The following is an 8,816-nucleotide window of genomic DNA, read 5'->3' as shown; positions in this document are numbered from 1 at the left end:
TACATTCAGTGTGTGAGTTTATAGGAGCATGTGATTGCACACTCGGTGATGTCTCTTGACGTGTGTGTGTGTGTGGGACGTCTTTGCTTGTGACCCAGCGCAACACACAGGTGCAGATCATACCTGCGGCAGACGGTCTGGTGCCAAAGGATTGTAAAACAATCAAACAGAGGCAATATAGCACTCTTTATCAAATAGCTAACAGAGCAGAGCAGAGCTTTTTCAGCCCCCACCTCTCTCGCTCTCTCTCCATCACTGTCATTCCAGAAACAGCATGCAGACACTCCACACCGGCTAGAGTTACCAGTCGGGACTCTAACAGCACATGGCGTTGAATGTTAGCAACACCCGTGCTTAATGCAAACATGAAGAAGAAAAAAAAAAAAGCCTAATAAAGATTGCATCATCATCATCTGTTTATGTTGTGCGGCAGCCAAGCCGCCTACTTCCACAGCGATCTATTCAGGTCAACTATTGAGGGGTTGCCACTATCCCCATGGCAACAAGTAAAACAAACAACGTGTGGGTTTGTATGAAACACTAGACTTAAATCGGTGGGCCTCACAAAATGCAGTTTGCGGGAAGAGACGCTGCCCTGTGAGACACGTGTGTGGGAGTTTGAGAAGCTGTCAGACTCTTGAAATCCCTGCTAGCCCGCAAATTGGGAAACTCTGTAAACAAAAGGGTTTGACGCCACTTTATTCCGACACACTGGCATGCTTTGATTTGCAGGTTCACCGACGTTGTTGAAGTATGAGCTCAGTCATTCATTCATTCATTTTCTACCGCTTTTCCTCACGAGGGTCGCGGGGGTGCTGGAGCCTATCCCAGCTGTCTTGGGCCAAGAGGCGGGGTACACCCTGGACTGGTCGCCAGCCAATCACAGGGCACATATAGACAAACAACCATTCACACTCACATTCATACCTATGGACAATTTGGAGTCGTCAATTAACCTAGCATGTTTTTGGAATGTGGGAGGAAACCGGAATACCCGGAGAACATGCAAACTCCACACAGAGATGGCCGAGGGTGGAATTGAACCCTGGTTTCCTAGCTGTGAGGTCTGCGCGCTAACCACTAGACTGCCGTGCCGCCCAGCTCAGTAATTCATTTATTCATTTCTTGATGCATGTATGCGTACACTAGCTTGTACACTTTACACAGAATGCAAACAAATATGTGCAAAACTTCCATGATGTCATGCATTTTGATAAATCCTGGGTGACTTGAGCCTTTTTTTTATGCTTTCAGCATCTGCAAGACTTTTTTTTTTCCGCTCCCACGCCCTCTTGAGTGGCCCCTTTCATGCAGAAAATTTCCACTTTGCACACCTGCAAATTTTTGTAACTACAGGGATGGAGACATGTGGAAAAAGTGGCAAACAAGCAGGAGATGCTCACAGCTGAAGTATAGAAATACTTATAGGTTATCACATGGTTTGTCTGGTATCAGGCCCATTATCACATACTACAGTATTAATTGTCCCTGTACCCTAGAAACCGCCCATGAATGATACAGGAAAATGATACTGTGTCAAAGCCCAGGGCAGTGATACTGATAAAATATAGAGTTTAACCATGTCCAGTATCAGCCCCCGTAGCTGTCCACTCAGAGCGCGCTGCTCTGGTATCGTGCCCGTGAAACAACCAATCAGAGAACAGCACACAAGTGCTTAGTGCCTAGTGCTTCTCCAGTCACCAAAAAACCCAAACTTGATTAATGGAACTTTAATTGTCAGACATTGATAAGATACGACTGTTGATAAAATATTATTGTTGAAATATTTTTGCAATTGTTGTGTTTACACTGTTTAGATATAATACATGTAATAAACTGAACATTTTCTGGAAACAAAATGGTCTTTTGATTAAATAGTATGTGATAATAAGCTCATGATTAAATAGTATGTGATAATAAGATCATCACATGGTTTGTCTGGTATCAAGCCCAGTATCATGCCCCTGATACTAACACTTGGGAGCATGATACCTGGCCTGATACCAGACAAACCTTGTGATAACCTAAGTATCATTCCCCCCGCGTGCCAGTATCAGCCCGAGACCGAAGGTCTTATGATCTTATTATTACATACTATTGTGTCCTCCTCATTAATGGTGATAAAATGTTCAATTTCTAATATTCTGTTTGCTATTTTCCCTATTTGTCTTTTGCCAGGAGTGTCAACCGCTGACATGTTGACAGAGCACAGACGGCAGCAAAACAAACGTTGTGTGTTCACGCTCGTGCGCTGTTCTCTGATTGGTTGTTTCACGGGCACGATACCAGAGTGGACAGCTACGGGGGCTGATACTGGACATGGTTAAACTCTATATTTTATCAGTATCATTGCCCTGGGCTTTGACACAGTATCATTTCGGCCTTTTCCTGTATCATTCATGGGCGGTTTCTAGGGTACAGGGACAATTAATACTGTAGTATGTGATAAATACAGTTATATGAGGCAGCCTACCCGGTCACACAGTAGTTTAAGCATGAAGAAACCCTGAAAGTTGTGGTTTAAGTCAAGTTTTATTTTATTTTTTCCATGTTCAGCATACCTTTTGTAAGCACATTCATTCTCCTGCTAGGGTACCTGTCCCTGTGGTGGGGAAAAATGACAAGCTGTGATTTCAGCACTCCCCCTGTTCAAAGGATGAGTGGACCAACTCCTCTTCCTTTTGTGTTGCAGCAGGAAACAAATACAATACAATTCCTCCTCTTCAAGAATTAGACGGCTAAGTGTCGGAAGTCGAGTATAAAATCACACCCGGTCTCTCGAGCGGATTTCCTCATTCGGCTCATTTGTGTGGAAAGTATAACACAGACTTAAAATCTGTTTATATATTCTCAGAGTATCGATCGCAACTGGACTTTTCACGTTGACTTAAAAAAATGCTTCGCCTCTCATCTGAGCAGACTTCATCAGTTCATGCTCAAGTACTAGATAGAACAGCTCTAGAGAAGTATTGGATGACATTTTTAGGTAATTGGTTATTTTTAGCCTTGTGCATTATTTTAGCTGTTTGAAGATGAACTATATCAGCAAGTTTAAGTATTTGTGATTTTATAAATAAGGAGTTAGTATGTTCTCTGTAGGCGGCATTATGAATTATCCTTACTACCCTTTTTTGCAGTACATTTAGCATGTTGAAATATTGAAAATATTATTATAGACCAGCATAACAAAAAGATGCTTATCCTTACAGGTTATCCAATATTTAATAAGACAAGCTTGTTATACCTTTTAAACTGCTCAGTTTTTATTGCCATGGTTCATTATAGGGTGCATAGTGGAGCTAGAAGTTTTGCTTGTGCACTTGAAAATAGTGATGACAAACATGGCTCCGCCCCCTGTGCTGTTGAGTAATCATTGCCATGCACACCCTCCTCTCTCCAGGAAAGTGTCTATGTGTCTCTCTCTCTCTGTCTTTCTCTCGCTCTCTCTTTTGCAGATAAGATTTCAGTGTGTCCAATCAAGAGACGCTCTATGAAGAGATTTTATACACACACACCGCATGTATTTTGTATGGGTTAAGAGTGCAGGCAGTGCTAATCACAAGCTCTTATCTTACTTAGTGTTCACGGGGTAGGTGGTGGTGGGGGTGTGTTGTCGACTTGGCTGCACAGGCCGGAGGCGTGCGCACAAAGTGACTGGGGACACTGTGAGATGAAAACAGGAAACGGAGGCGAGGTGCTAAAACACATACACACACACACACACACACACACACCGACACTTATATACACAGTTGTTATGGTCTCACTTGGTACACAAGCATGATGATAACAAACGTTATGTAAAATAGTCTCACAATGACTAACTTATACTGTATTTTCTTATAATGTGCAAATGTCCGCTGCTGTAAGCTCTGCTTCTTCCTAGTCCTTTTCAGACATTCATTCATTCATTTTCTACCGCTTTTTTCCCTCACGAGGGTGCTGGAGCCTATCCCAGCTGTCTTTGGGCGAGAGGCGGGGTACACCCTGGACTGGTCGCCAGCCAATCACAGTGCACATATAGACAAACAACCATTCACACTCACATTCATACGTTTGATTAATGTTCATGTTAAAGGTTAAATAACTGTTAATAGTTACCCTCCCTATCCGTGTGGAAGTGGTAAGTTTTTGGCTACCAAAAGGAAGGCTACCGTTCAGGTCGCTAGCTCTCCAGTTTGCGAGTTAGCATGTGTCTCAAGACCCTGCAGTTGCGCAATATGTTGTAAATAAAAAGAGTATAAATGTGACTATAGTCGTGTTTTGTCATGTCTGCAGGGCTCTAATAATGCTTTGTTCATTTTAATCTGAAAAAAACAATTTGTCTACCCACCAACTATATGTGGTTTCTTAAGTTTTTATTATTTGCCGTTTTATTATTATTATTATATTTATTTATTACTGATTGATTGATTTTCTTTATTCTTGATTTGTTTATTTATTTTTCATCTTATTTTGTGCAGAAAAATAAAAATTAAGATATTTGAGAACAGTGGAATGTTTTATCAGAGCTTTTCTTGTAGAAAATCATTTATTCATTTTTCTGTTTTTAATAAATGCGTTTTTTTTTTTTTTGGAAAACCTGATGCGGCCCAGTCTCGCCCAGACCCTAGCTCCAGTGGCCCCCAAGTAAATTGAGTTTGAGACCCCTGATTTACAGTAATTGTGTTTAAATGGGTGAATGACTCACACTATGACACTGTATGTCCATAGTACAATGTAAGTAAAGCAGAGCAAAAGACTGTGAAAAACACATCTACGATTGCAATTTAGAATTTTCATCCAATCATTTTTTTTCCATCAGAGTGGGAGTGTTTGTTTGTTTTTTTTCTGACTACCATCTAACAAGCAATCATCCTGTTTTGCAACTCAGACAGGACACTGTGTTCCTGCACTTGTCAGCAGTGTGTGTCCAAACAGTACACATCATTTTTATGAATGGCCCCATGTAGTATATAACAAAAGACAGGGATCAATCTCTGTTTAACATAATGTCAGGTTGTACACAACTCAGCTCTTCAAAGTTGAAGTATTTCATTATAATAGGAGTGACAAAGGACAAGTGGTTCGCGTGCAGGCCACACAGCAAGGAAACCCGAGTTCGATTCCAACCTCGGCCATCTCTGTGTGGAGTTTGTTTTTCCCATCTATGGGTTTTCTCCGGGTACTCTGGTTTCCTCCCACATCCCAAAAACTTTTTGACTTTGTAATAATAAAATAATAATAGTAAAAATTACATACCTTATAATATATATACAAATATTAATTAATTAATTAAATTAAATATTATGTATATAATTACTTATATTTATTATATATATTATTATATTAATTATATATATAATTTGTAAAATTTATTTATTTACTAAAAATTACAACTTTATATTTATATTATGACAGAATGTCATAACTTGGTTCTGGTTGACATATCACGTACATATCCAGATAAAACTGTGACCTATGTTTTTTTTTCCTTTTCACTTGGGGTTTAGTCCACTTTGACCAGCCAACCCACTAAAACCATGACTTTTATTTTGCATATTTAAACATGCTAGGTTAATTGGCCACTCCCAATTTTCCATAGGTATGAATGTGAGTGTGAATGGTTGTTTGTCTATATGTGCCCTGTGATTGGCTGGCGACCAGTCCAGGGTGTACCCCGCCTTTCACCCGAAGACAGCTGGGATAGGCTCCAGCACGGCCGCATGAGGATATGTGGTAGAAATGAATGAAAGGAGTGACAAATAACTTTTCATGGATGTCCTGCAAGAGGATACCCACTGGTGGGTCCCTGTCCCCCAAACCGTCCACCAGCTGAAGCACATGAGTCAAGCTTTTGTGGTTATGGTGGGTGGTTTCTCTTGTGTGACTACTCCCTCTCTCAAACCCCCTCATATTCCTCCTCTGCAACTCCCTTTTTTCCGTCTGAATCATTTGGCCAATTCAGGCAATGAAAGTGGATCGTCGCTCATTTTAGCTGTTAATATCACCAATACTACACCTGCTTGGAACGATACGACTTAGCTCTGTTTGCCAAGTTACAGCTGTGTCACATGAGAGATCAGCATGACGTGATGTGGACACGTGCCCATGCAAACACGAAAGGCCGGTAGACAACAGGGAGTGGTGTTTGTGCTGTTGTACAAGCAAGGTGCAAAGAGGTCTATCACACCTCTTTGTGTCTTTCCCCTCATTAACAATGTTCCCGCAAATTTTTGAAGTGTCTGCACATACACACAAACGACCTGTGAGCACGCTTGTAATGTCACACCTGTTCAACTTCCATTCTGTTGTATTTTGTATACGAGTTCAAAAGGTCAGCAAGGCAGAATTAAAAAAAAAAAGACTCAATGTAGCTTTTGACAAAGCGTTTTTGTCCATCTCAGACAAAACAAGGCATGGTACGTTCTTATCCAATTTCTTATTTATTTTCTGTTTTGCAGCAACATATTCTGGCACTACATACTGGAAATTTCATTAAAAGGGACGCCACATTTGCTGTATATGTCTACCTAAGCGAGCGGCACAGTGGTCAAGTGGTTAGTGCGCAGACCTTACAGCTAGGAGGACCAGGGTTCGATTCCACCCTCGGCCATCTCTGTGTGGAGTTTGCATGTTCTCCCTGTGCATGCGTGGGTACTCTCCGGGTACTCCGGTTTCCTCCCACATTCCAAAAACATGCTAGGTTAATTGGCAACTCCAAATTGTCCGTAGGTATGAATGTGAGTGTGAATGGTTGTTTGTCTATATGTGCCCTGTGATTGGCTGGTCCAGGGTGTACCCCGCCTCTCGCCCAAAGACAGCTGGGATAGGCTCCAGCACCCCCGCGACCCTCGTGAGGAAAAAGCGGTAGAAAATGAATGAATGAATGAATGTTTACCTACAAACAAATTCTCTGCTCTCTTTGTATTTGCTGTTAGAAAAACTGTTTGTTCAGTTGGAAAACAGCGTAAAGAGTACCAGCAGTACGCCATCTCTCTGTTTGTTTGAATTGTCTTGCAGGTTATTCCAACTTCCTTTGATTAATCTGAATCTAAATTCCAGGCAATGTTTCAGTCTTTGTCCATATGGACTATAGCAAGAAGGTCTCTACATAGACCACGACAAGTGTGTAGGTTTTCTCCAGGTGCCCATAACCCCCAAAAATGTAAGTTTAATTTCCAACCGGTTCCCTTATCTAAGATCCAGATCTGGATTTGATCCCTCGGGCACCCATATTTTGCTTTACATACTATATGTGACAAATAAAGCAGATTTAGCTGTTCCAACTGCAAAAAGAGTTAAGGCCAGCTGGAAAGATCTCTCCAGTGTGTCCTAGGTTCGTCCAGAGACTTAATTATGATTGGACACCAGTCCAAAATCAATATAATCGATGCATAAGCCATGCCCAGGAAACTAATTTCTACAGTGAATATCCACAACCTAGTGCATACTAGAACTTGAGACCATAGATAACAACAAGAAGATAAATAGATTTACCAGGAAATACCTCTTGGCTGAACTATGCGACGATCTATTCTTCAGTGTCTTTGCTCCAACACCTAAGAAGCTTCTGACTGAAGTCATATCCAGTAAGGAATTTTTGCTCTGACAAATCTTAAGTAACTTTATTCTAATGTAGAATTACGACAGCTTCTGCTTGGATATGAAAAGAGCAACAGCTGTTGAACTAACAAGCAAGTGCAGGTGGGAATGCTGACTGCTGATAGGATTGCAAGGTTTATACACTAGTGTGCATAAAACACTTAATATATGGTTCTAATCCTGCCTTGCGCACTGCCACAATCCATCCAGTTTCTATACCGTTTATCCTCACGAGGGTCGCGGGTATGCTGGAGCCTATCCCAGCTGTCTTTGGGCGAAAGGCGGGGTACACCCTGGACTGGTCGCCAGCCAATAACAGGGCACATATAGACAAACAACCATTCACACTCACATTCATACCTATGGATAATTTGGAGTCGCCAATTAACCTAGCATGTTTTTGGAATGTGAGAGGAAACTGGAGTACCCGGAGAAAACCCACGCATGGGGAGAACATGCAAACTCCACACGGATGTCCATGCGGAGAATCAAAACCAGATCTCCTGACATGCTAACCACTCGACCACTGTGCAGCCTGCCACGTCCATATTACATATGATATTATTAACAGTAGCAATGCCTAGTTCAGTCTCATAGACTTCTGGTTGTCTAAACACATTGGGAGATGTTATTATTGTGGTACCCCTTCTTCTAGGGTATTAGGGTTGCTTTTTATTTAGACAGGGATGTTTGCATGATAAATTTGTGAACTCACATTGAAGAGAAGTTCAACCGAAAATCAATTTTTTTGTGGACAGACACTTTCTGGGAGGATGAAGAAACTAAAAAGGCAAGCAAAATATGTTTCAACCACTTTGACATGAGTCCCTATTTAAAGGCGGTCCTTCAGCTGAGGCAAGTGCGAGGTCAGGGGGACACGTATGTGGGTGTGATATCTCTTAGGGAAGTGTAAAACGACACCCTTTTCCTGTGTGGTGAACATTTCCATAGGTTTCCACGATTTGGATTTGACTTGATGAATTTTTTCGTGGCAGCTTTTACATAGTAGTTATTTGTGCACACCTTTTTACGGGTGACTTTATGTCTGTATACATAACCAAGGTTTTTTGTGTTGTACTTGACAGAGATGCAAGAACCACTTTATGCACACCTTCTACACGCCTTCAGGCTACATGGGCCCTTGCAGTGTTTGGTCTGGGGTGTCTCCTGGCTGATTTACTTCCTGCCCGAGTGACCACAACAGTGAGTAGGCGACATCGTCTCCAGAGGGC

Source organism: Doryrhamphus excisus, linkage group LG18, assembly GCF_037039965.1.
Source record: "Doryrhamphus excisus strain RoL-2023G ecotype Guam linkage group LG18, RoL_Dexc_Guam_v1.1, whole genome shotgun sequence".
Lineage (NCBI taxonomy): Eukaryota > Metazoa > Chordata > Actinopteri > Syngnathiformes > Syngnathidae > Doryrhamphus > Doryrhamphus excisus.
Note: the sequence above shows the minus strand (reverse complement) of the source record.